Genomic DNA, 27,781 nt, shown 5'->3' on the forward strand with positions numbered 1-27,781 from the left:
AAACACGGAACAACCTCTACTTCATGCCCCAAGCACCCTTAGCCTGACCTCTAGTGATTCCCGTGGTCTACCCAGCATCTGAGGCTGTGACTTTTCTGATCTCCCATGGGAGCTGGGCTCAAGCCACCTTCCTTGCTGATGGAACTGCACCCAGTATCCTCCTTCAGATACTGTCACCTGCCCCTCTGCCCTCCCCCTCTTGTCCATGCAGACAGGAGAATGGGCAGATGGTGGCTTCTGGTTGTGTCAGTTGCAGGGACAAAGCCCAGAGGAAGCCCCTGGCACAGCAGGAAGTTCTCTGACTGTCGTTCCTGGACGTAAACATGAGGTGGTCAGATGACAGGTTGGTGGAGGCCCTAGCCTGTGCTGTGATAGGTGTCCACCTCTTTCAGGGGTGCAGGTGAGGGAGATAGGTGCTTCCTTCTATGGTCTCCTGATAAAGGGGTAGGGTGGCATCTTGTCTCCTTCCAGGGGTGAGTCATCACCAGTCTGTGCTGCTCGGGTGGTGACAGACAGAAGGCACTGTTATTTGACTATCATATTCATTATATAGATTTTTTTTCCTAAAAATTTTTTATGTGGGTAGCGGTTTTCAGACACACAATGCCTGTGCACTACACATGGGCCTGGCGCCCAAGAAGCCCAAAAGAGGACATCGGATTCCCTGGAACTGGAGTTATACATGTTTATGAGCCACCATGTTGACACTGGGAATCAAACCAGAGTTCTCTGAAGTGCACCTAACAGCTGAGATCTCTCTCCGGTCCCTATACTGTGGTGGCTTTTCTGTTTGCTTGTTTTTAGGTAGATCCAGATATATGCAGTGCAGGACTGGATTTATAGGAAAATTTAGGGAAAACCATGCTAATGAAACAGCTTAAGTCAATCAGTGACCTCCCGGAGCTGCTCCATGGGGTCCAGACAGAGGCAGAGGAACTTTGGGGCAATAAAGTGTTTTAGATGTGATTATGCATTCCTCTAACTTTTCAAACTAAAACCTTCAAATGGGAGCGTGATGGGGACAGAGCGGCCAGACAGCCCCCACACAGTTTCCCGTCTGGAGAGAGGAGTCTCTCAAGTCTTTGCTTCGTAAAATACATCTATTGCAAGAGAAATCAAGGCTTGGATGCAGCATTGCATGTATGCTTTTGGTCAGTTCACAGCAGATAGGGTTAAGGTAGCTTTTCATTTTGTTGTATCTTGCTCCTGATACCCTGAAATGCAAGATCCTTTAATTTGTAGCACGGTGCTCTCAGGACCATGAACTTGGAGTTTGAGTGAATTGCCAAGAGATTTGGATTTGACTTCTTTCTTGTTTGTTTTTAAATGGATTTATGATTTATTTCCAGTAAATGTCTGATTGTAATAGCTGTTTTATATACCTATACACCCAAGGTCACTTTCTCAGGTCAAAGGGATCATAAATGGAGCAGATTTACAAGGCCTGCTCTAGGTTGATGGTATCCAATGTGTGGTGTGCACTGGAGAGCTGGAGAAATTCTGTCTAAACATTTCTATACTTTTGTGTGCATTCTGTAACTGGTTACACACACACACACACACCCTTCTTCCACTTCCATTAACTGAAATTGGGACCTTGAGAGAATGGCTGGGCTAGAAGGGAGTAACAGAGCACTATAGTTAATTAAAAGAACCCAGAGCCAGGGTGTGACAGAGGTGAACACAGGATGATTATGAGTTCAAGGCCAACCCAAGCTACATGACTCTATCCCAACAAGGCTTAGTGGTAGGGTGCTTGCCTAGCGTGCCACAAAGGCTATAGATCCAATCCCCAGTGCTTCGAGTACATGCACAGAACACCCAGAGGGAGCTATCTAGATAAAACTGATGATTGTCCAAAGGACCTTTGAAAGGCAGGTAGATTGTTCACACTAGTGTGTTCTGAAGCTGACCTTGGCTAAGTTATCTACTCTCTGAGCTTGGAGCCAGGTGAAGAATGGGTGATACAGTCTCCTGTAGGCCTGTTGTGGGGTGAAGGGAATGAGCTGCCCTGTGGAAGGATTTACCCCAGGCCTCACTGTAATGACTCTACGCTGGGAGATGGGCAGTTTCTCGTCTGGTTGAGGATGGAGCAGTTTAGAGATGGTTTGACTTGGCCCATCAGTGGGGGCAGCTGCTCTGCCATCTAGCCGAGTGAAACAGGTTCCCAAGCTCCTCTATTCTGTGGGCATGTGAGAGCAGGGCTCAGTAGGCACTGGAGGGCACCCAGACAGATGTTCCATGCATTTCTTGTAAAGCAGCTTTGCTTCTTAACAAATAGTCTTCCGGGCTCCCTGGCACATCCTGTTCATTCTTCGCTGTCCAGTCACTGCCACCCTGGGGCCTCTGGCAAGCTGCTTCTCTCCCTGCCTCCTCCCAAGGAGGGTGCTTGGCATGCCGATCCCGAGCTTCTGTGACTGCCACTGTCTGTGGGTTTTTCCACGTGGAGATAGAGGCCAGGCTACCAGCAGAGTTCAGGGGCATGCCAGTGGAGCCCCGATGTTGATAGCAGAGAGCAGGTACCGTCAGTGGACAGACCTGCCCTGCAGAGGGGAGACCTCTTCTCCTGGCCAGCGCCCTTACAGAAGGCTTACTTCTGAGGCTCCTGCCCTGTTCAGCGTTGGTGGGCAGGGTGGGGATATTAATCAGAAAGACAGAAGTAGCCATGAATGCCTTTGCCATGAAAGATGCAGGCTGGGGTGTTGATAAGAGCTTCCCAGAGGGAGGCTGTTTGTCTATGAGCAGGTCCAAGGGCAGTTGCAAATATGCGGGCTCTTAAAAGCAGGTCCTTCCCTAGTCATTCTGTTTGGGCTGGGCTCTGTGGAGCACTATGGGTGCCCTAGTCTGCCTGTAGGACATTCTCCTTGGAGACTTGAGACCCAGTGTCTTGGACATGGGTGAGATATGGCATATGGTGTCTTGTGGGGTGTTCTAACTCTGGGTTATGTACCCCAGTGGCCAGTCTGTGAGAGTATCCTGGCAGCAAGCACTTAGGTACATTCCAAGCTTGGGCCACCTTCTAAACCTGCTCTTTGTTACTTTTGTGTGTGTGTGGGGGGGGGGTTGTTTTTGCCACATACTTAGGACACCATCTCCTTTAAGCCACGAAGTCCCTGAGAGATTGACATTATCTCTGGTCGGCAGAAAAGGAAACTGAGACTCTGCCAAGAGAGGCAGAACCGAGTATCCCCATCTCTCCCCAAACCCCCGCCCTTCCTATCACAGCTCTCAGATGTTGTCTTGGGAAAATGGACGTTTCACTGTCCACTCTGCTGCTTTTTGCTGTCTTTACCCTGCATGTTGAACTCCTAGAAAAAAAAAAAGACAGGAAGCCAGTCAGGGACACAGTGGTGAACTGAATTCTTTCCAGCATAAATCGGTGGCATCACTGTGCCTGGGATGTCTAAATTGCCCTTGGCTTTGTGTGTCTTTTAATACCTAGGGAACTCCCCTATCTTTTCTTGATGAGTCAGGCCAGTCTTTGCTGATAACAAGGAGACTGTGAAGTGATTTTTTTTTTTTTTTTCCCCTGCAGAATGCTTGCAGCTGTAGAGGCCCTTCTTGCTCCCTTTGGACCTCACACGTTTACCGGAGCAGTGTTTAAGTGGCACATTCTTACTGTGCGTGGTGGCTCTGAGGGTATCGCTTTCCCGAAACATTCTGTCGGTCACGTGGCCCACCAAGGATGGGGACGTGTTAAGAATTTTTCTCAGCAAATTTTTGGAACAGAAGAACTAAGATAGCTAAGTTCTCAGAAGTTACTTGGATTACAAACTGTCCTGGTTACTATTGCTATGATGAAACCCTGGGACCAAAAGCAGTTTGGGGAGGAAAAGGTTTATTTGGCTTGCACTTCCACACAATAGTCCATCACTGAAGAAAGTTGGGGAAGGAACCTGGACTGAGGAGCTGATGCAGGGTCCTGGAGGGGGTGTTGCTTACTGGTTTGCTCCTTATGACTTGTTCAGCCTGCTTTCTTATAGATTCTGGGACCACCAGCCCAGGGATGTCACTAGATGGGCTGGGCCTTCCCCCATCAATCACTAATAAAGAAAATGCCCTACAGGCTTGCCTACAGCCTGTTCTTATGGAGTGATCTTCTAAATTGAGGTTCCCTCCTCTCGGATGTTGCCACAAAACTATCCAGTACACAAACTGAATTTTGTTCTGCTGGGCAAACAAATCCTTCATTTCCAGCCAGTAGAAAACTAAGGTGTATGGCGGGCTGAGACACCACAAGGGTCCCTCACTTAGCCTCCCATTGCTCTAGCCTTCCCTCCTACCATCTTTCCTTGCTCCTTAAGTCCTCAGACCTAAATTCCCAAACTTCTTTCCAAGCCTGGCCATTCCTTGGCCAGGGTCACCCCTTCCCGAGACTTTTATCTGCCACTGGTTTCTTGGCCGTCTTTTCCTCCCCGTGACACATGCATTCCCCTAGAGATGTCTTCCCAATGCCTCTCTAAGCACGCTGCTCTCAAACTTCAACACTTCTTGTTTTTAAGTTAAGAGTGGCCATCTTTCCCCTCACTGATACTTAAGTTGTATGAGGCTAGCGGCTATGTCTGACTTATTTACCAGGATACCCTTGGTCTCAGCATGATTCCTGTACACAGTAGGCAGTCATTCAATAATGAGGTTTAGATTTTTGAGTCAATATTACTTTCTCCCATTGATGGAACTACAAACCAAGGCAATAACATAACTTCTCAGAGTGTATTAGACTGCCAATTCTGGTCTGGTCTCGGTTTGGCCAGCTTTGGGGCACTTGTGACTCCAGGGTTCACGTGGTTTTACGATGCTGCTGCCTTTGATTTTGAGAATCTGTGTTTCTTGGAGTGATAGAAGTGGATTCTTTTGTTATTACTGTTAGCTTTTAACTTAAGATTAGACAGTGTTCAGTAGGGTACTTGGGTACATTAAACCAAGAACATTGTGAGGGACAAGATTGCATCATGCCCTCTGTGAGTCAGGAGCAGTAGGAGACTGAGATGACCCCCTTTCTGTGTCCCAGAGCAGATGGCATGACTTTGTTTTCTGAAGACATGTGGACTAAAGCTCATTTGAACAATTCTTTAGGTGAACGACCTTGCCTGTCAGGTACCAGAAGCAGAGAGCTGTAGAGTGCGCTGGCTCTTAAATGGTGCCCCATGCATGAAAGGAGAGATGCTGAGCTTGGGGGTTGGAGGCCAATAGGCCTGAAGGGATGACAGAGACTCCTGGAACAGATTTCAGACAAGGGCTTTTCATCTCCCAGGATGCTGGCAGGTGAATCCAGTCGGATGAGGCCTCTCTTGTAGCCCTCATGCTTTGCAAACCATGTTTATCATAGCGTTTTTCTGTCTCTTGGCTAGCTGCTATAGCTGGTCTAAATCTGTGCCTTAGAGCTGCTGAGAAGTCCCCTGCTCTGCCAAGACTGAGTGAGCAGAATGTGGGCAAAGTGATAGACACCCCATCTCTGGGGACCCTTTGACCCAGGAGTTAGTCTCAGGTTCTGTAGTCAATGTGGAGAGAGAGAGAGAGAGAGAGAGAGAGAGAGAGAGAGAGAGAGAGAACATGCATGAGTAAGTGCTCATATACACACATGGAAATCAGAGGACATTTTGCAGAATTGGTTCTCTTCCTTTACCATAGTTTTCCAGGACTGAACTCAGGATTTCAGTCTTAGGGGCAATCACCTTAACCCACTGAGCCATCTCCCCAGCCCCTGAAGGCTTTAGATAAAATGGATGAACTTTCTCATGTTTCAGATGGGCAGTGTGTCTCTCAGTTGGCTTTCCTTCTCCCTTCTGTGTAGACTTTTCCTCCTTTCATGCATGCCTTTCTTCTGGAAAGGCATTCTGACTGCTTTGCTTTCCTTCCGGTCTATCTGCAGTTCATCTCTAACTTCCTGAAGCTCCCGGGGAAGACCATAAGTAAGTCTCGTGTGGCGCCTCACTCCTCAAGACTTCTCTGTGCTGTGGTCCGCCAGGTGTTCCCTGGAGACATGGCTATGGGTCATAAACACCAGCATAGGGATCTGGGGATCTCCCTATTACAGGATTCACTCTGGACTCCTGGGTGCCGGGAAGCAGTGCAGAGAGAGTGCCCTTTCCTTCCATGTGCCAGCTGGTCTTTGTTTTACACACTGAACTTCTGTCTAGGATGTTGCTAGATCAGAAGGCTCATGGTTTGAAACCATACGTTGACAAATACTCAGATCCTCCTGGAATCCGTAGTAATCTGAATGAATTCTTATGGAAACAATAGTAATTATTATCATCATTGTTGTACTGTTTTCTGACAGAGTCTTGCCCCGTAACTCAACTTAACATGGAATTCACTATGTAGTCTAGACTGGTTTTGAACTCACAGAAATCCTCCTGCCTCAGTCTCCCAACTGCTGGGATAATAGGCATGAGCTATCATGCTCAGCTTCATGAAAATTTTTCATCTGAATGGACTTGTTGAGCTTTTACTGGATGTTTTATGCTTTAAAACTCTATCTATATTGTGGTCACACAGTGGACTGTTTATAGGACTCCATACATGTGTGTGTATTTTAATATACACAAAGCAAATAGGACATGCACATAAACATATTATCCAAGGCCAGGTTTTCAATGCCTGCATCTTTAAAAAGGTCGCATCCTTTTATTTGGAAGGAATCTCCCATGCTTGCCTCATGTTGCTTGCATTTCTCTTCTTCTTGGAGTAACTCCTTTCTGCCTCACAGTGTGTTAGCTCTGCATACCCCTCTCCTGGCTATACACCAAGTCATTCAAAGTTCAAGACACTTAGCTCTTCATCTCTGTAACCTTGGTAATACCAGGAAGCATGCTTTACATAGACAACTAAGGAATCATCTTTATCTACGAAGATTAAATTAGAAAATCATAGGCTAGGAAGACATGTTGGTAAGATCTCATGTTGCCATGGAGTTGGGATGTCACGTGTGGACCTCATGAAGACCTGCCCAGCTTTTCACACGGAGTAGATGATACGACATAGAACTACACGCTGTTGTTCTTGAGGTGGGACACAGAGCATGATACTGATTGCTCAGTACATATTTTCATCCTTGGAAAATTATCTTTAGGTGCAGGGATTATGATAGGGACCAAGAATGCCAGTGCTCTAAGGGACAGTGTGTAACTGGGATGCCCGGATACCTCATTGCTCTGATGACCTTGTGTGGACAGTTATGTGTTCTGTTGTATCTAGGCATAACTCACCTCAAATGAAATCTATGCTTATTGAATTGAACTGATTTAGGCAGGGATCAGAGAGAGCAACCAGCCAGTTATAGAACTGCCCACATCAGCAGATTTGTGTGGCTCTTGCCCCACATTCTGTAAGTCAAACCACCTTCTAAGTTGTAAAATGATGGGAATGTCATGTCACACAATATAAGCCAATAGTTATTGAATGCCGCTATCTGCAAGGTGCCTTGCAGAGCTTGGGTACGGTTCACACTTAAACCTTATAACTCTGGCGACTTTCCTACCATGCAAATTCTTTATTACATATTGCCATATAGTAACTTCATAGCATAATGCCATATATTAACATTTAATTCTCTTGAGCTTCACTTGCCTCAAGAGACTCTTGTTCCTCTTAAAGGGCACTTGCCTCCCAGGATCTGGCTTGTCTTGTCTGTTAGTCTTTTAGGGCATGGCTGCATTCTATCATCTATTTTTGCTCATGGTAATTTTGATGACCAGAGGAACGTAAACAAACTAACAAAAACAACAAAAATCCAGAAAACAAAACAACAACAAAAAAACCTTCTACAGAACTAGAAAAAGCATGCTCACGTTTTGTAAGAACTATACCGGGAAATTATACTTAGTTTAGGTGCCTGGGGGAGTGCTGGAAAATGAAATTTAATTGGGTTATAATTTCTTGTTAGTCACTAAAGATGCTAACATGGCTTTGCCTCTAACCAGTCATGTGACTTGCAGTAGGAAACCAGCACTTCCACTGGGCTTCCTCGCAGACCCCACCCTGCTCTTCAGCTAGGACCCGCAAAACCTTAGCTTTTGAGTTGAATAGCCCTGGTCACATAAATGAGAGAGTTCTCATTTTGTTTTTTAAACCTCACATTTATTTCGTGTGAAGATGGGGAGGGTTGGGGATATCTTTTGACTTCCCATGAGTAATGAGGAAAGAACATCCCTGCCTTGGTGATACCTCTCCCCTTCTGTCCTAGCAAAGGTAGAAACTTTGCTTGAGGGAACGCTCTGGCTGAAGCACCCTGGAGAGGAGAGGGTTTATTTCACTCACAGTTCCTTATTACAGTTCATCATCAAAGGCAGTGAAGGCAGGAACCTGCAGGCAGGAGTTGATGCAGAGGGCGTAGAGGGGAACTGCTTACTGGCTTGCTTCCCCTGACTTGCTCAGCCTGCTTTCTTATAAAACCCAGGTCCACCAGCCCAGGGGTGGCATCACCCACAATAGGCCAGGCCCTCCCCCATTGATCACTTATTAAGAAAATGCCTTACAGCTGCATCTCATGGATGCATTTTCTCAACTAAGGCTCGCTCCTCTCTGATGACTCTAGCTTGTGTCAAGTTGACATAAAACTAGCCAGCGTACCTTCAGTAATCGGAAAGGCTATAATCTTTAAACTTGTGGGGCAACTGGATATTTGTTGGTTAAATAGCAATATTTACACATTCCGATTAGTCTCATTATGCTCCGATTATATTCATTAAACTCTGGTCCTGGGGAGCAGGCATCTTCTTGCTTTTCTGCCCTGTATCTCTCCAGAGAGCCTCCAAAGGGGAGCACACGGGGTCGGGTCCTCCTCTCCGCGACAGGCCTAACTCTGTGACAGTCCTTCACCAGTGCTGTGGTGGAATTGAATCAAAGATGAGGATGTAGGGACGGCCACGAACGGTGACCCCAGTAACGTCTACTTCTCTTCTCTAATTTTAACAACACGAACACCTTGCAAAGCTTCCCAACCCTTCCCTTTTTATTGCTTTTATACCATGAATAAAACAATGTTCAGCACACAAGATGAGAGATGGGAGAGAAGAAGGAGCCACTGAAATGCCAGCTTATGCCAGGACAGAATTAGGATTTGTCTCAAATCACCTCATATTCTGAGAGAAGCTTTCTTCCCTACCCTTGCAATTTTTATAATTATTATATCATTTTTTTTAATTTACTATACGGGGGAGGGGACCACAGCAGCACACAGAGACCAGAGGACAACTTGCAGGAGTCAGCTCTCTCCTCCCTATGGATCCAGGGGACAGAACTTAAGCTGTCAGGCTTGGCAGCAAGTACTTTACCTACTGAGCCATCTCCCGGGCCCAGTGGGTGTTCTGTCTTGTTTTGATTTTAGACAAAGCGCCAGCTGTAGCAAAAGGGAGTAGTGACTGGGATTGCGGAAGGGGATTGATAGACTCTGCAGAAGCCCTTCTTTGTGGGGCCTTTGTGAGTCCTTCAGTGGCTTAACCTTGACTGGAATTACAGAAGGAATTCTAGCTGATAGACTGATCCCAAGGCTGATTCCGCTCTGTTAAAGAGCAGGACCAGGCAGCTGCTGTCTCATAGTGCAGGCATTTGTGAGGTGGAGGTGGGGGGCAAGTTGCCTCTAGTAGGGTCAGCTTTAAGAGATGGTGAACTAAATCCAAAACAAAATGTGATTTGAATAGCTAGTAGCCTAACTATCAGCCAGTGTAGCACTGTGTGCTTTATGAACAAGCAAACACTAGGTAGGTAGGTGTGGTCCTGCGTCTGTCCTCTGGTCTCTCTTCTTTCCCTGTCTGCCTGTTGCTCTCTCTTTCTCCCCCTACCGTGTGTGTGTGTGTGTGTGTGTGTGTGTGTGTGTGTAGGCGCACGTGTGTGGTAATGTACGTTCTTACAAGTGCAGGTGCACATTTGTGCACAGATGTGAGGGTGTGGAGGCCAGAAGTCAACATCAGATGTCATTCTTTGGCAGCCACCCACCTTTTAAAAAATTCATGTGTGCCTAGATAGTTTCATACACGTATATAAACCTTTATGGTCACAATCATCCTCCCTCTCCCTGAAGTCTTATGTCTACCTTCCCGCCTTCTCACCACCACCCGTTCTTCCACGTCCCTATGCCACGTTCATGTTGTTTCCACCTGATTACACACGTCTTAGAAAGGGCTGGAGAGATGGCTCTGTGGTTGAGAGCACGGGCTGTTTTCCAGAGGACCTGAGTTCAATTCCTGGCGCCCACATGGCAGCTCACAACTGCCTTTCACTCCAAGATCTGACATCCTCACATACATACATGCAGGCGAGCCACCAATACACATAAAATAAAAATAAACTCTCTTTGAAAAAAGAATTTTTATGATCTCCTTAAGTTAGCAACCTCATCACTATCAAGAGATGGCAATGAGCATGGGGCCCAGGGACCCTCAGCCAGTGTCCGCTGAATTTGTCTTACTCCAACCTCCCTGCTTCATGACAATGTTAAGTCCTTGTACCTTTGGCTGGCATATAAGGGGCTTATTTCTTTAAAAATCATGTCCATTTGTTTGACTCAGTGCCCTGCCATCTGTGCTCCATCTGCCAATCTAGAAAAACCCTCTGTATGCCACTGACTAAAGAATGTGGGTGCTGTAGAGTATTGTTACCTCCAAAGCACCATTTAGCGTCTTCTTAAGCTAGAGTTAGCCCTCTGTGAGCTCTGCGGGATGGGGAGAAGAAGCCGTGTGCTCCTGTGTCCTGGTGTTAGTGCTGGCTCGAGAGCCGGTGAGAACCAGCACCGACGAGGCGAAGCCCTTTGTGTGTTTAGTTTGTGGAGTGGTGGGTTCTGGTTCAGTGTCCATAGCCAGAGCTTGCTTGAGGGGATGGGGGCTCCATGGCTATCAGTCTGGGGACAAGTTTGTTTAAATGGGATTCATGTTATTAAGTCCTATTTCAAATCTGGCTCTTTGAAGTTTCAGGATTCCCTCACATGAGTTTCTTCATTCCTTCCAGAGTCTTTGTGGGACTGGAAGGCAACATGGTGTCCCTGACATGCCTCTGAATGCTGACGTCCCCGTAGGATTGAAAATCCAGTGAGACTTCTTCAAGTCAGAGATTCCCTGGTCCTTAGGGGAAAATCAGACATCCATCCCAAGGGAAGCCCGCCAGCCAGCAGGTCCCCTGCTTCAGAACACCAGGGGCTGGAAGCACCAAGGCACATGCTGGCAATGGTGACTCCACCACGGAGTCCAGATTTGGAATCCTCGTGATTCTGTTTTCCTTCCGCATCCCCCAGCTCTTAAAAGTGACAACCGTGAGCGGTTAAGAGGAACATGTCCGTGTCCTTCTGAGTTCTTAGGAACAGCATCATGTGCAGCCATGTGCCAGCAAAAATGATTTACCTCATGATTCATGGCAGCATTTCCCAGCCAGGTCACACCCTGCAGCACTCACCCACTATTGGAAGAGAGCAAAATGACTTCCCAGGCCCTGGTCATTCCTTCACCCAAAGTGAGACTCTCAAAGCTTGGGACTGGAGCCATCTCAGACTGTATGAGTCACGGGTTCTACAGGGCCTTCAAGGCTGATCTCTTGTGTCAACTGCCCAGGCCTGATAGGAGGTCCCACAGGGGACCTGGACCAGAGCTTCTCCTGTCTGAGAGGACTGCTTACTGGAAGTTCCCTCCTGGCTCATGTGCAGATGCCCACATGGGAGCAGCAGCTCAGCTCTGCTTTCAGGCTTTTGAAAAAATTTCTTTCTCTTCCTATAGGATGTATTTTCTTTCTCTGCCCCTTTACTTAACCTCTTCAAAGACAGAAACAGGAGTCAGGAGAACGACTGTGGGTTGGATTCGTTGTTGTTTGTTTTGTTTTGGTTTTTAGATATTGGATGAGCTTTTAAAAAACAACAGAGAACACCAGGGCCATTTTCTGAGGTTTTACATTGCTTTGGCTGACAGGAAAATGGCCTCACACGATAGCTGAGAGATGTCTATTCTTTGATCTAGTCTTTAATCCATGGTTTTATGAGAAAATAAATATGTGCCTGGAAAGTCTGCCAGCATAAGGGCACCCCCTTCCACTCTTCACTCTTGGTAGTTAGTTGGGGTCCTGGGACAATATTCTTATTTCAGAAAGGACCCCCTTAGACAGGCAGTGTACAGTTCTGTGTGTCTGCCAGGGAAGATGGAATCCAGCTGGGCAGTGCTAAAACAGTTCCTTCCACTGTGGAGACACACATGCACACACATGCGCGTGCGCACACACACACGCACACACACACACACATCTTTTAAGATTTCTTCCAAGTGAGAGAACAATAACAATAATATTTCCAGATAAAATTGAGTGGGCGACCAAGTCAAAACCATGGTCAAGTCTGGTATAAAGCTGTTCTGTCCTGCAGCTCTTGGGGGTGGCAGTTGCTGCCCACTGTGATCTTGCAAAGGCTGTTTTACTCGGGAAAATCGGCATTTGTTTGGCAATTTGGAAAGTATCTGTGCAAACCACGTCATCAGGTACAGCATCAGGCACACCTGCCGTTTGCTGGCTCCTGCAGCCGACACCTCACAGGCCTTCCTGTCCCTAGTCCTCCACCTCTTGGTCTCTGTCAGGTTGGTTCACGTGTCATTCTGGTTCCCATCTGGAAATGGAGGCAGCAAATGCCAAGCGACTTCTCCAAATCACAAAGCAGTTAGTACAGTCCCCTTGTATCTCTTTTTAATTCTTGGACCGGTCTCTCTGATGGAACCCCAGCTTTTTTAGGGCAGCTACTTCTGCTTTGTTTTCCATCTGTGCCCTTCCTTGTGCGGGAGTTCTGTGCCTGCCTCCTGCGCACACTTCAAGTTCATGGTGGGGCAGGATTAGTTCGGCATGACTGTAGTCTCGTGTGCTTAAGGTATTTTGGAAATGATGAAAGAAGAAGAAGAAAATACTTTGCTCTATGGTTCTCAGAATGGTGTCTACACACCAGAACCTTGTTAGCGTCTGCACAGATTCCACTAAGGCGCATCAGCATGCTTCTGAGGCTTCAGGTAACTTCCTGGCAGGCTTGTTTGTTTTCATTATGCTGCCCGACTTTTACGCCATGGAAATAAATTAGATTTCAGTGCAATCTGAAATGATTGCGGGAACAACGCCGGCTGGTTCTCTTGTTTATGTCTCCGTGTGCAAACATACCCTTTGCTTTGCCAAAGAGACCTTCTCTTTGGCTTAGAAGTGTGACCATTGAGCTCAAGAGCTTGTAGAGTCCCTTTGTCTTGTGAAACAGCACCCATCCCTTGCATCAAGGCCAAAATACAGTTAGAATACTCTCTTCATCTTCTACACCCCATCCCCACCTCTAGGGCTATGACAACCACCGTTTATAGGATTCTCACCCTAATTATTTGATACAGTTTCCCATACTGTTGTCACATGCTGCTCTGCACAGGGTCTGACTGTTAGCCCAGCTTGCACAGAGTCTAACTGTTGGCTCAGATGGGTTTGCACAGGGCCTGGCTGATAGCCCAGGAAGGTTTGCACAGGGTCTGACTCTTAGCCCAGCTTGCACAGAGTCTATCTGTTGGCTCAGATGGGTTTGCACAGGGCCTGGCTGTTAGCCCAGGAAGGTTTGCACAGGGTCTGACTGTTAACACAATTTTTCACAGGGTCTAACTGTTAACACAGGTTTTCACAGGGTCTGACTGTTATTAGCCCAGGTTTGCAGAGTCTAACTGTTGGCTCAGAGGGGTTTGCACAGGGTCTGACTGTTAGCCCAGGAAGGTTTGCACAGGGTCTGACTGTTAGCCCAGCTTGCACAGAGTCTATCTGTTGGCTCAGATGGGTTTGCACAGGGCCTGGCTGTTAGCCCAGGAAGGTTTGCACAGGGTCTGACTGTTAACACAATTTTTCACAGGGTCTAACTGTTAACACAGGTTTTCACAGGGTCTGACTGTTGTTAGCCCAGGTTTGCAGAGTCTAACTGTTGGCTCAGAGGGGTTTGCACAGAGTCTGACTGTTGTTAGCCCAGGTTTGCAGAGTCTAACTGTTGGCTCAGATGGGTTTGCACAGGGTCTGAATGGTGTCACAAGTAGGTGAGCACAGGTTTGCACAGGGTCTCACTGTGAGTCAATCACAGCAAACCTGGCTCACAAGTGAAGGGTTATCTTTCTTAAGACCAATCACAGCATTGTCCCTCTTGTGCCAGTCACAGCAGCCCCTCTGTTTTGCCACCAGGGGAAGTTCTACCCTTTCTTCATGGAGCCTTTTCTACTACGACCAAGGTTGCACCTGAATCTAGCGGTAGTTGTCTGTGAAGACTAAAGTACAGGTGCCCGTCCTTTACATACAAGATTTTCTTGAGAATGGGAGGAGAAGACAGTTCAGCTGGTAAAGGTCCTGGTGTGTACATATATGAAGAGTTCACACATGTGCCCATATGCACACAGACATATGGACACACACCCATACATAGCCCACCCCTCCTCCCAGATTTCTTTGAAAAGGCGAGTGTTCAGGATGAAATGTTTCCCTTGAATCCATTCAGTTCAGAACTCCAGTTAAACTTTAGTTGCCCATCATGGAGTTAGCGCACGTGGCATTTGTTTAACGGTCTTTGTGTTTTCACTAAACGTGATAAAATGAATACTTAGTCTTATAGAACAGGAGGCTGAACTCTGTGCCCAAAGACTTTTCAGGAGAACCAAGAGGCTCTGAGGCATCAGAGAGAACTCAATTTGCACGTGCTTAGGTATGAACACTTCGTCATTTGGTTTTACTAAAAGCACGCAAGAAGGATTTGCGCATGCGGCGTTTGGCAAAGGATCGCTCATTAGAGGAAATGGAAGATTCTCTGTGTGGACGAGTCTGGGGCTGCCTGTTTGAGGTCACCAGCACAATTCCCCCTTTTGTCTGAAAAAGCTTTATGGCTCCTTCCTAGAAGCTTTCGATTGTAGGGGTGAAGTGGGGTGTTCTTTGTTGGCCACACAAAGTGGGCTTCTCACAGTTGTGCAGATTGGGAGGTCTAGAGGGTGTCCTCAACTCACCCACTTTCTGGCTTACAGGCAGCCATCTTCTCTGTGTCCTTCATGGAAGGGGGTCTTCTTTTTTGACATGGGCCTTGGATTAGCTGTTTTCCTGCGACTGTGATGAAACACCATGGCAACTCAGAGGAGAGTTTATTTTGGGCTATGGTTCAGAGGGCTCAGAGCTCACCACGGCAGGAAGGTGCGGCAGTGAACAGCTGGGACGAGAAGCTGGGCCATCAGATCTTAGTAGCACGCAGGAAGCAGAAAGAATGAACTGGAAGTGGGGTGAGGCTATGAACTCTCAAAGCCCACCCACAGGGTGCTTCCCTTCTTCCAACAAGGCTCCTAAACATTCCATAATCTCCCCGCCTGACACAGCAACACTGAGAACCAAGTCTTCAATAGACGAGCCTCTGGGAGACATTTCTCGAGTAAACCACCACAGGTGTTAACCTCGCTTTTGCCCTTGTTCTGTTCTCACGTCTTTAATCGCGTGCCAAAGACTGGCCCTCAGTAGCACCACTCTGGGTAGTGTTTTAATACAGCGGAACTTCACTGCACGCCTTTCACCTGCGGTGGGGGCTTGTGATGAGTTCTTTCTGTCTAAAGCTCAGATTGGGTCCTGCTGGAGAAAGTGTGATTGTAAACATGACATTAATAATTCTCAGCTCTGTTACTACTGATGATTCACTTTGCAAGTAAGTATATTTATTATAAAATTGTAGAATCGCCTCATCCTAGAGCTTCCCAGGGATTGCTGGCTCTCTGAGGATCAGCAGGCAGGAGGGTAAAGTAGCATCCAGGTGTGATTCAGTGAACACGTGCCTGTCTTCTGGGAAGGCAGCAGCCCTTGAATCAGGGGCTAAAGGAATGCGGCTATTGTACCATGTTTGTATTTAAGTGTATAATCTGTCGAATATTTCGGTGTCTACAATATCAGAAACCATCTCTCAAGTGGCTTCTAGAGCTGGATGAAAAAAAAAATGGCTCCTGCCCTATAAGACATAAAGAATTCAACATTATCTGACTTTGATTAGTTCACTTGTGCTTTCTGAAAGGCCATGTTTGCCTGGAAGGTTTATCCTGCAGAGAATATTGACTCCACTTTGGTTATGCTTTGGTATCTGCTCACAGAGGGGGACAAAATAATCCTTGCTATCCTTAGAAGCATATATATTTTAATACAGTTTTAATATAAGGATATTGGTGGGTCTGAAGAGAAACAAATCTACAACGTTAACAAATCAGAATGGAAAAAGAAGACATCCATGCACCTACATCCATGCACGCATATACACACAAACACATAAATGTACATATATCCACACACATATATATAGATAGATACAAGCATCTATGTGCATGCAAATTTATACACATATGCATGTGAACACATACATACTTATACATTTTATATGCATGTATATACTTAAATACACATAGATGCAAATGTGTGCATACATATACATTTATTACATATACATAAACACATGTATGATTACATATCTATATATGTGCACATGTATACAATCCACACATACATCTACATGCATATATACACATACATCCATAAGCATATACATGCACATATGTATACATACACATATAAATATACACATATGTATACTCATCTACACATACAGGTAAATGCATATACACATGGATCCACACATATATCCATTCACAGATATAAAACTAGACATGCATGTGTGCATATACATACATGTGCACCCATGCATACATTCGATATATATGCACACACACATATATGATTTCATATAAATACAATGTTCTGACACACATTCATGTACACACATATACATATATATGTACATACACACATATAGATTCATATGTATATGTGTGGATAATTAAAGGATAAAATCTGAGAAGACTCTGGAGAGTTGGGAAAATGGGCTCATTGAATAATAGCAGGATATTTGGAGTATGTCTTTAAGCTTTAAATATTTCCCAGACACCTAGTGTATGCCAAGTACTCCCTGAGGGGATCTAAGGAGAGTTATCAGATGTATGAGCAGGTCAGAGGTGACTGTCTGTCAGGACAATCTCAACAGATGTTCTGAACTTTTTCTTTTTTCCTCTGTGCGTGTGTGTGTGTGTGCGTGCGTGCATGTGTACAGGACAACTCCAGGGAGTCAGTTCTCTCCTACCTGTGTTGGTCTGAGGGATTGAACTCAGGCCATCAGGCTGTGTGACCAGTGAGTGTGTTTAACCTGCCGAGCGATCTTGCTGGTCTTTGAGCTTGGATTTGCTGTGGTTTTTGCTGCTGCAGACTGAGCTCAAGACTTCATGTTTGTGAATCATGTGCTCTACTACTGAGACATGTCCCAGGCCCAATTAGTTCCCATTGTATGACAACTTTGGCAAGTTAGGACTCATGGAAAAGGTTCTGGAAGCCACTTGTAGAAACGCTGTTGAAGAACAAGAGCTGTTTTCCTGGAGAGGGATCATAAGAAAGGGGTCTGCAAATCTCAACCTCTCCGGAAACCACAAACCACATGATCAAAACTAAATAAAAACAGGGCTGGAGAGATGGATCAGAGGTTAAGAGCACCGGCTGCTCTTCCAGAGGTCCGGAGTTCAATTCCCAGCAACTGCATGGTGGCTCACAACCATCTGTAATGGGATCTAATGCCATCTTCTGTCATGCAGGCATACATGCAGACAGAGTATTCATACCAAAAAAATACATAAAGAAAACTGAAAAAAAAACTTTAAAAGGAGGGTCTCAGTGGTCTTTGCTCATCTTAGGCTGCAGAGCCACAGGTAGCTGGTAGCTCACATGTTCGGCGGTGTAGACACAGTGTGTTTCTCTATTAGCTTCTGTGACCCTCACTACCTGAAGAATTCCATTTAAGAGACAGACTCATTGGATGGGTACCATGGAACAGGACTGCCCGAGGACGTCTCCTAGCAGTTGAGATGGGTAGAAAGGTGTTGAGAAGGGGGCAGTCTTGGTGGCCTCCATGTTACTCTATGGACACAAAATGCTGTACCATGGTATAGGCAATCTCACTGTGTCTGTTCACAGCTTTCCCCTGATGGCTCTGTTGTGTGCGACAAGAAGTCCCTGCTGGCCCCACAGAGGCTCGTCTCAACTCTTTCTCTGTTCATCTTAATTTGACTTAACCACCCCCCTCCTGGTAGAACAGTAGCTTGTGAAGGCCATTAAAGCTTTCAATGAACTCATGTCTAGAAGTAATTTATTCCTGGGGATACAACTTCTGCATATGAATTTGGTTACATGGTGAAGGTTCCGAGGCTACCTGTTCTAACCCTGTCTCAGCTTGAGTAAACTTACACACTCAAACTCAAACAGAACAAAGTTCAGTTAGAAGTTGGCAGTGGTATTTTCCTGGGATAAGCCACAAGTTGTTGGCCTGTGTGTTTCTAGGGTGTCTTTAGAACAAAGGTATGTCTTCTTAAAAACTTAGTCAGACTTACAGTAAATCGTGAGATCATAATTAGTAGGCATGAAAAAGGCCCTTTTGCCTCTTTTCAAAGGCCCATGTCTATGAACTCCAAAGCCAGGGCATATTCCTTAATCAAAGCTTTGTGAGGTTCCTGGCCCAAGATCTCAGCTCTGGTCAAGTGTGGGTGGTTTTCTCGTGTGTGTGTATGTGTGTGTGTGTGTGTGTGTGTGTGTGTGTGTGTGTGTGTGTGTGTAGCATGAGCAATCTTATTAGCCCATAACACATTCATTTATTTTTAAATTAAATTTAAAAATTATGGGCATAGTTGTTTGCCTGTATCTATGTCTCTACCCCAGGTAGGCATAGGTATTTGCCTGTATGTCCGTCTATACATCAGGTGTGTGTCTGGTCCACGTGAAGGTCAGAAGATGATGTCCTATCTCCTATAATTGGAGTTACAGACAACTTTGAGCGGCCACGTGGGTGCTGGGAATTGAACCTTGGTCTCCTGGAAGAGCTGCCAGTGCTCTTAACTGCTCAATCCATCTCCCCAGTCCATAGCTCATTTACAAATGTTTATTGAGAACTCCTACTGTGCTACATTCTGGTCTAGGCACCAGAGATATACCTTAGTGAATATAACAAAGATGCTTGCCTTAGGGAGCTAAGGACTCAGGAAATGCTACATGTTGTAAATGGAACACATTCATTGTTTCTGAAGTGCTCAGGGCTATCCTTGGTGTACCCTAAGGAAGGGCTATGTGTGATACAAAATGGAGACTTTGCATGCATTTGTTAATTGGAAATAGGGGAGGTCACAGAGTGTGATAAGAAATTGAATGTGTCAGAAGCAGGTGCTGGATGTAGGATGGATGTTACATGACCTTTCAGAAGCTGCGTCTGAACCAAGATTTAAAAAAATACCACCATTTGTGGGAAGGGTTTTCCTGTGCAGCTAGCAGTCCTGAAGCGAGAGCATCTTCAAGGAACAGCCAGGATGCTGGGTGGCAGGATGAGGTTGAAGAAAGGAAGGGACAGGTTAGAGACCTCTGGATCACAGAGATTTCAGGGCGCCTTGGTGATGGTGTTTAGATGGTCACTCTGTCTCCTTTGCTGAGAATAGACTGGACAAGAGCGACATCAATGGCCACATGTAAAGGCAGCTAGCTGGGCAGCTAGGTGCAGAGCAACCATGCAAAGGGGCCTGGAATCACCCTGGGAAATGAGCTGTTCCCAGGAGCGCTCACCTTAGCGGAAGCACCCCGGGAGCTGGATGTGGTCCTGTTAACTGGATCACAGGTGTCCGCTGGTCAGTGAGAGGCAGGGCAGGCTCTCTTCAGATTGGAGCTTTGTTTTGCTAAGTGGGAAAGGAGGACCCCTCCTTCCTTGAGAGGTAGTTCTGAACCTGGACACAGGGAGAGGGGACCCCATGTCAGTCTGCTGTGCCAGATGGCATTGGATGTCCTCCACAACATACAACAGCCTCTTTCCTGCCCCCACAAGCCTGTCTTGGCCATACTTCCACTCTGATCTTCAGGAGTGGTTCCTGCTAGTGGCTGTTCACACTAAAAGGGCCTGATTTGATGGAATTTAGCTGAAATATGTTCTGAGAATCAGCTGTTGCAACCTCAGAGATGGGGGTCTCTGGAGGAATGGCCCCCTCACTGAAGGATAATCCAGTTTTTAGAGCAGACTTTGGTAAAGTGCTGTCTTAGTCCATTTAAGCTGCGGTAATAAAATACCCTGGTCTAAGTAATTTCTCACAGTTCTCGATGTTGGAAAGGCTTGCTGCTGTGTTCTTACATGCCGGAAGGGCAAAAGACATGGACTTTCTCAAGCTCTTTTTAAGGGCACTGCTTCCAGTTCTAAGGACAGAGTCTTTGGGACCTAATTACCCCAAAGAGCTCACATCCTAATTCTTTTGCACAAGGGATTAAGTTTCAACATGCATTTTGGAGAGACACCAAGAGACAAGCAGTAGCAAACATGCTCTTGCTGAGAGCTGGCTGCTCAGTGGGTCCCCTGGGAGTGATCTCTGGCTCTGGCCCTGGCCCACCCTATCTGTCTATGCTCCAAGGGTCCCACGGGAGTGAACCCTAGTTCTGTAACTGGCTCACCAGTTTCCCTGCATGGTCTGTCTGTGCTCAGATGGGAAGCAAAGCCTTACTTACCTGGAATTCATACTTGCTTGGGGGCAGGAGACTGTTGTGAGACCCCCCTGGCAACAAAAGCTTGTGTTTGAGTGTGTCACATCTCCTTGTTACTATAGCAACACAGAGGAGGCCCGCCTTTACTAATGCCCAGTTTGTAGCTTTTGTTACATACACACTGTGAGTCTTGGTATCTGTGCTGTCTTAGTATCTGTACTGTTGTGTATGTAAATGATACCCAAGAGTTCAAATAAGTGCAGCCACCTCCAGTTGAGTTCTTCCCACGTCATAGCCTCTGCAGTTCTTCCTCCTCTAGCCTGTCGAGGCGTGTATTGTTCACCTCCATTCAACAGATGAGAAAACTGAAGACCAGAGATCTGTTTTAACCAAAGTAACAAGCCAGGGCGAAGGTGTGAGAGGACTTGTGGTTTGTGAGCCCAGAGCCTCCTACCCTTAAATTCCTATCCTTTTAATTTCCACTGTGCTCTGGACTACACTGTGGTGTAAACCTAAGGGGCAGCTTAATGTGTTTATCCCTGGAGTGAACCTTCCTCTGCCTCTTTCACAGGGACCAGAGTAGTGTGATGTTGACTGTGAGCTATAATGTACGAGCATAAGGACTTAAATAATATTTCTTCACTATGTATGGAAAGCTCTTTTCATGCAGAAATCATCTTACCTTGGATATTCCCACTTCTTAGACTGAGTCCTTGAAAACCTTCTTGTTTTTATTATAAGATAAAGTTAGAACCTTGAAGGTTTGGCGACTGATTTGTTAAAGGTTACAGTTGTGATGTTGTTAAAGGCCATTTATAATCAGCCCAGGCTTGAGACCTCTGTGCTCTGAGGGTCTGCCTGTTTCTGTCCATGTGCCAACTCTGCAGGCCCAAGTACCCGGGCTCTGTGCCACACACACAGTCTGGTCAGAGGGGACAGGTAATTGCTCACTGGACTCTGTACACAAAGGCACATTGTACAAAGCCGTTTACACTCTGACCTTTGGAAGTGTAACTTGCTGAATATTGTGGCTTTAGTCTCTGTATGCTTGGAGTGGCCGTGGAATGCTTACACCAACAGTTTCATGAGTGGAAGAGAAAATGCTTCTTAGATGTTCTCAATTGAAATCCTGATGCTGAGCCAGAGGCTTGTCCATTGTCTTCTCTCCAGGGGTAGGGTCTCCGAAAGGAATAGCTTCCAGGGTCTCCTTCACAAGACCCATGCCATGGACTTCCTTTTTAACTTTTATCTTTATCCTATAATATGCATAAGGGTTCCCCCATCTTTACTCTTGATACTTTTCTTTCTGTAGGTGACGTCCATAGAGAACCACCTGAGAAAGTTATGGGCAGGGGGTGGGTGGCAAGAACTAGAAGATGTGTATAGCGCGCTCTCTCTCTCTCTTTCTAATTTTTCAAGACAGGGTTTTCTGTAGCTTTGGAGGCTGTCCTGGAACTGCTCTGTAGACCAGACTGGCCTTGAACTCACAAAGATCCACCTGCCTCTGCCTCTTGAATGCTGGGATTAAAGACATGCCACCACCGCCTGGCAGAGGTCTTTCTCTTCACCCATTGCTTCGAGTAGGAAGTGACTCACAGCCTCCTGTGGATGGTTCTTTTAGAGTCAGGCATCGATAAAACCTGAATTTGTGTTTGATCTTTGTAAGTAGCCATCTCAGAGTGACACTTCTGGTAAAATATAGTGTTAGAATTGCAGAAACTTTTGAAGAGCACAGCCCAGCTTTTATCAGACAAATGAGAAAACGGCAAAGTACACACCATGCGTGTTCCGCAGCACACTCGGCAGTGCGCATTCTGCAGCGCGCACTCGGTGGTGCGCATTCTGCAGCGCACACGGCAATGCGCATTCTGCAGCGCACTCGGCAATGCGCATTCTGCAGCGCGCACTCAGCGGTGCGCATTCTGCAGCGCACACGGCAATGCGCATTCTGCAGCACACACTCGGCAGTGCGCATTCTGCAGCGCACACTCGGCAATGCGCACATAGCTCTGCCTTCCGTTGTAACGATAACCAGACAAGTGCCTGGTGAGTCCCAGCCCCTCACATGCACTTGGCCTGCATGCTGTCCGAGAGCCTTGCTCCTGGCTTTCTTGTTACTCTAATGTAGATTGGACTGACAGAAGACTAAAATGAGCATACTAGCACACACACACACACACACACACACACACACACACACACCACTCCTTTTCTCTCTGCTACTTTCATGGACAAGTTTGACCATGGATGCAGGCTGGGTACTCAGCTGTGTAGGTGTGTCCATGGATACCTGGTTAATCTTCTCAGTTTGTGGGTTTGGCTGCAAGCAAATGCCAGAAATGAGGAATAATTGTGCAGCTTGCAGTGATGGAGCATCCTCTCAGCCATGCTCTGTTGGTTCCTGAGCATGTGCAAATTCTTCTATCTCAGTTGGCCTCCACACACTCCGTTGTCTAACGAGGCTCCAGAAAGGTCCGAGGGTTCACAGACCCTGTCCGCAATTTGTGGCAGTTCCTGGGCAACTGGCCCGAGGCTTCATACCTAGCTAGGCCAGCTTTCTCACTTGTATTATTCCCTGTCCAGATCCTTTCAGGAACCAGCAGAATGGGTGTCCTACCCTTGTCCATGATCCCTAGTATAGGGCGTAGTACCCTTCACAGCACCTTGGCTGTACACTGTCCTCTGTTCTCTCAGGGCCAGGCTTATTGGGGCACAGTGATTGAGAGCTAAAGCTTTGCCTGGCACAGGGAGTGGCTTATAACCATTTGTGGAACAAATGAGTGAAGGAGGAGCCAGAGGCAACACAATATCTCTGGCTATCAAAGTGTCCATCTGCCAACACCCCGCTGCCAGCTGTGGTCACGAAAGTCTGGGGGGTACCCTCACTGATTGACAGGGTAGCAGTAGTCCGTGTGGATGGATTGTCTTGGGGAATTGGAAGTGCATTAAAGAATCAGTGAGAAGATGGTCTAGCTTTTGTAATCACCCTGCTCTATCCGGAGTGTTTGGAGCCCTCACCTCCAATCGGGTGTTGGAATCCTGATGAGGGTGGGTCACCTGATCAGCAGTAGTCATGAAGGGAGAACCCCTGGGAAGTGATTAATGCTCTTATAGGAAGAGACAGAGAGATGACCCTTTGCTTTGCTATGTGAAGATAAGATAGCTCAGAGTTCTTGGCCACACTCTGACCTTAGAGCCCCGTTAGCTCCCGGATCTATGAGAAATGCATACCACTTGTCTCCGTCACCTACTCTGTTGTGCCCTGATGTAGCTACTTAAGCTCAGTCAAGTGCCATGTGCTGACCATTGCACTGGGCGGGCGAGGAGACCCCCTTCTCCCTCACTGATGAAAGTTTTAGCATGATTGTGCTCCTTCGCACCAACTCCCTGGGGTGGGTGCTGTTCTCAGGGAGCAGCTCATGGTCAGGGGCACCTTCTCCCAGCCCTTTGTACATCTCTGGGCTATCATTTCCCCCTCACAGTGGAAGTTGTGATTGCATGCGAGTAACACTGCCAACTTAGGTCTCCTAGACAAGCCTGAACCTTCTAGAACTTTCTGTACCCTTCGCATTAGATCCAGGGGGCCATTGACTCAGAGGGTCCTCTTGGAGTAGAGTTGAAATCCAGGTTTTAAAAGAGAAGTGAGAGGATTACCCTCTGAGGATCTGTGTGGTCTTGGCCCCTGTGTGTATGCCCGAGAGGAGCCATTTGTAAGGCATGAAATGAAGATGAACTCGAGGCCTGAGGCTGAAATCCAGCCTCCCTTCTCTGGCTCTCACACACTCATGTGACTTGGTAGACTTTGCACCATGGAAACCTTTCTAAAACTTCTCTCTGTGCATTGAATTAAACTGGAACATATCACAAAAGCTCAGAATGCTGGGTCAGCTTGAAGCTTTCAACAGGCTACATTTTGTGTCAGAATCAGCAGCCACAGAGTAAATCCATCGTGCACGCTGATATCCCATCTTAGAAAAACCAAAAAACGTGAGAGTTCTGACAAGTCATTTGTGAACTCGTGAACGCTGGTTGAATTTGGCTTGAGCCTGCAGTTAGAATGGGGGTTGTTTAGTGGGCTGTTCTGAAGCCTTCTCTGGGGCCATGAACAGGGTGTCTTTGCATCCAGGGGTGCTAGGTCAGAGGTCATACTGTCTGCATAGATCTCGAGGGTGAAGGAGACAAAGCAGAGGACTGTGCCTCCAGGACAGCACTGTCTATGATAGGGGTCCTGGCAGGGCTCAGTCTCTTCTCCTAGGACTACCCCTGAGGTCTGTAGGGAAACTTACAGATGTTCAAGTCAGCCTTGCTATCTCAACCTCCACCCCGGCCATGGCCATGGTGTTTCCTTCCCCTCCACACTGTCATTTATCAAAATTCAAAACCCCTCCCTTCCTTCCCCTCCCCTTCTCTCTCCTCCCCTCTCTTCCTCTCCCTTCCCATTCTCTTCCTTCTCTTCCCTCCTTTATCCTCCCCTCCCCTCACCCTCCTCTCTGTTCCTGTCTCTTCTTCTCCCCTCCTCTCTCATCCCTCCCCTCCTCTTTCATCTCCACCCGTCCTCTCTCCCTCTCCCCTCCCTTCGTCTCCTCTCCCTGCCTCTCTCCTCCCCTTCTCTCCCTTCCCCTGGATTCCCCTCTCTTTCCTCCCTGTTTCCCCCTTCTCTCCTTGCCCCTTTGTTCATTCTGGTCTGAATCTGTCCTCTGTCCCTCCTGGTACAAAGCTGATGTGGAAGGGCCTCACTCGTGTAGAGAGTGTTCTAGACAGAAGCTCCTTCTGTGGGGCGTCCTTTGCTCCTGGCACTCTGCTGGACAAGCCATTCCCAGGGCTTCTGTGGGGCATCCTTTGCTCCTGGCACTCTGCTGGACAAGCCATTCCCAGTGTTTACCCTGAGATGCACCAGAAAAAAAAAACAGTCCCACCATTTTGTGCCAAATTAAACCAAGCTTTATTAAATTTTATATTCTGGCCAAGATGGAATTTAGTCAGGACCACTCCCTGGAAACTCGAAGCTAAGTGGCCCATAGCCACGTGTTGTCAGGGCTTATAAAGACAAAGCCTATAGGCCACCGTACTTTCCCATGAGGCTTTGTTATTTTTCAAGAACTACAACTCGCAGCATTCAGGGAAGTTACCTGATCCTGAGCAAGTGGGGTTTACAGGTTAACTTAGGGTCTCACACCAGGACTGTCTCTGTAGGGGGAGTGAACAGAGCCATCCCACAGATCTAGATACTGGACTGTCTCTGTGGGGGGAGTGAACAGAGCCATCCCACAGATCTAGATACTGGACTGTCTCTGTAGGGGGAGTGAACAGAGCCATCCCACAGATCTAGATACTGGACTGTCTCTGTGGGGGGAGTGAACAGAGCCATCCCACAGATCTAGATACTGGACTGTCTCTGTAGGGGGAGTGAACAGAGCCATCCCACAGATCTAGATACTGGACTGTCTGGCCTCTGCTGTGCTCTTCCCTTTTGGGGGTGCAGCCTGTTCCTGCGTGCCCCTGCCTTGTTCAGAATGTTTGTGTTCATCTGCCTGTACGTCTGAGGTGCTGATCCTCTAACCAGACACCTCTCTCCTCCCTCCTCTTCTGCTCTTGAACAGACATATTGCTTTCTGTTGCTTTCTGAAGCAGGGGTCTGTGGTTGACCTTTATTTGAGTGTGCTGTGAGCCTGTCAGGGTTCCCTCCCACACCAGCTGGTCCATAGGGGTCTGAGCACTTGACTCCCCCAGGTGGACGATTCGGTTTCCCCACTTTAGATGGCGCTTCAAGAATCACAGTCATGGCTCAGGTGGAGTGAGCAGCTGAGCCAAGGTGAGGCCCAGAGTCCTCCAGGGCCTCACAAAGCCCACAGCGCTGGGTCCCTTCTTGTTGCTTGACAAACTGGGATGGGCTGATTTTATCTGCGTGCTCTGTATTTGTTTTATATCCGTTGCTCATCTATATCTGAATAAGGCTGTTAGACCCTGTCTCTTAGGATTCTAAGACAACCTCACTAGGATCCGTGCATATGAAATACTGGGGCAGCATCTGGCCCTGGGTGGCACGCATGTCTAGTGGATAGAAATGTGTTTGATGCTGTGCACGAGTATTTTACAAGCCACTCCCTCAGGTGTGAGTCCTCCATCTATTTCTTTCTGGCTATATGGCTTTGGTGAATCACTTAACCTTTTTCTCACACAGTATCAGTACCGTAAAGATAGTGGGAAGTTCCCTGGCTATACACTGTGCGTTCAAGGACTCAGAACAAAGGCTTGCACGTGGCAGCAGATACATGAACACTGTTTGTCATTGTAGCTGATATTATCATTTCTCCTTGAACTCAGTGGATCACTGTGTGACCCTCTGTGTCTAAAGGGGGCAGTCTTCTGCCTCACGGAGTTGTGACAGCAGAGTTAGGACCACTGACTTATGCAGAGAGGGGGACTCTGTAGGGTACGACAGGTTTATAGATATCGCTACCTGTAGTAATAGGGGCGGCAGGGCTGCGTTCTCAGCACCCCAGAGGAGAGCTGTCAAGTCTCTGACCTCACTTCCTCTTCCTCCCAGTGTTCTGTCCTGTTTTCTCCTCCCACCTATCCTCTAACCAATAAAATGGGCCAGGGCAGGACTTTATTAGCCTTCCTCCATCAGCTACCCAGAATCCTGTGAAGTCGGGGGCCGAGTGATCCTCATACTGAGGGATTATGACGAGAGGTGAGAAAAGAGGTCCCGTGACCTGAGTGTCACCGAGCAACTAAACGACTCTTTGAAACCTGAAAGGCGAAACTAGTGAGTATGAAAAATCACATGGTCAAGATACCGATAGCGGAGCAGTCAGTTGTCAGAGCGATTTAATTTCTGCCTCTCACAGTCAGTGGGAGAGGCATTTCGTTAATCTCCATCATCCTGTATGGTCATTGTGATGTCTGGATTCAAAGGGTCCAGGAGACAGCAGTGTCTACTGAGAAGTCTTCCATTTTGTTTTTGTTTTGAGATGTGGAAGGAAAATATCGAGGTTTTGTGAGAACTTCAGGCCTAGCTGCCTTTGGGAAGTGGACCCCGAGTTCCCGTATGTTTAAACAGCTTTAAAACTAAGTGTTCCTCTAAGTAGCTTTGTTAGATTCTCTCTGATGACTCATGCTGGAGCAACCTCGGCTCTTGTCACAGAGTGAGGTAGGGTGTGGGCTTGTAAACTTCCCCACAGCCAGCTGCATTTCTACACAGTCCCTGTGCCCAACAGTGCACCCGTGACTCAGGCCTCGGCAAACACAAGATGAG

General features: G+C 47.1%; 1 protein-coding gene across 2 annotated transcripts in view; it reads left to right on the forward strand.

Moving 5' to 3' along the window:
* The window catches only part of Kcnh1 (potassium voltage-gated channel subfamily H member 1), a 296,080-nt gene that overhangs the window by 172,526 nt on the left and 95,773 nt on the right, over positions 1-27,781 (forward strand). The window lies entirely within an intron of this gene.

This window comes from Microtus oregoni, unplaced genomic scaffold, assembly GCF_018167655.1.
Source record: "Microtus oregoni isolate MIOR12 unplaced genomic scaffold, Mior012 000047F_ref0000412, whole genome shotgun sequence".
Classification (NCBI taxonomy): Eukaryota; Metazoa; Chordata; class Mammalia; order Rodentia; family Cricetidae; genus Microtus; species Microtus oregoni.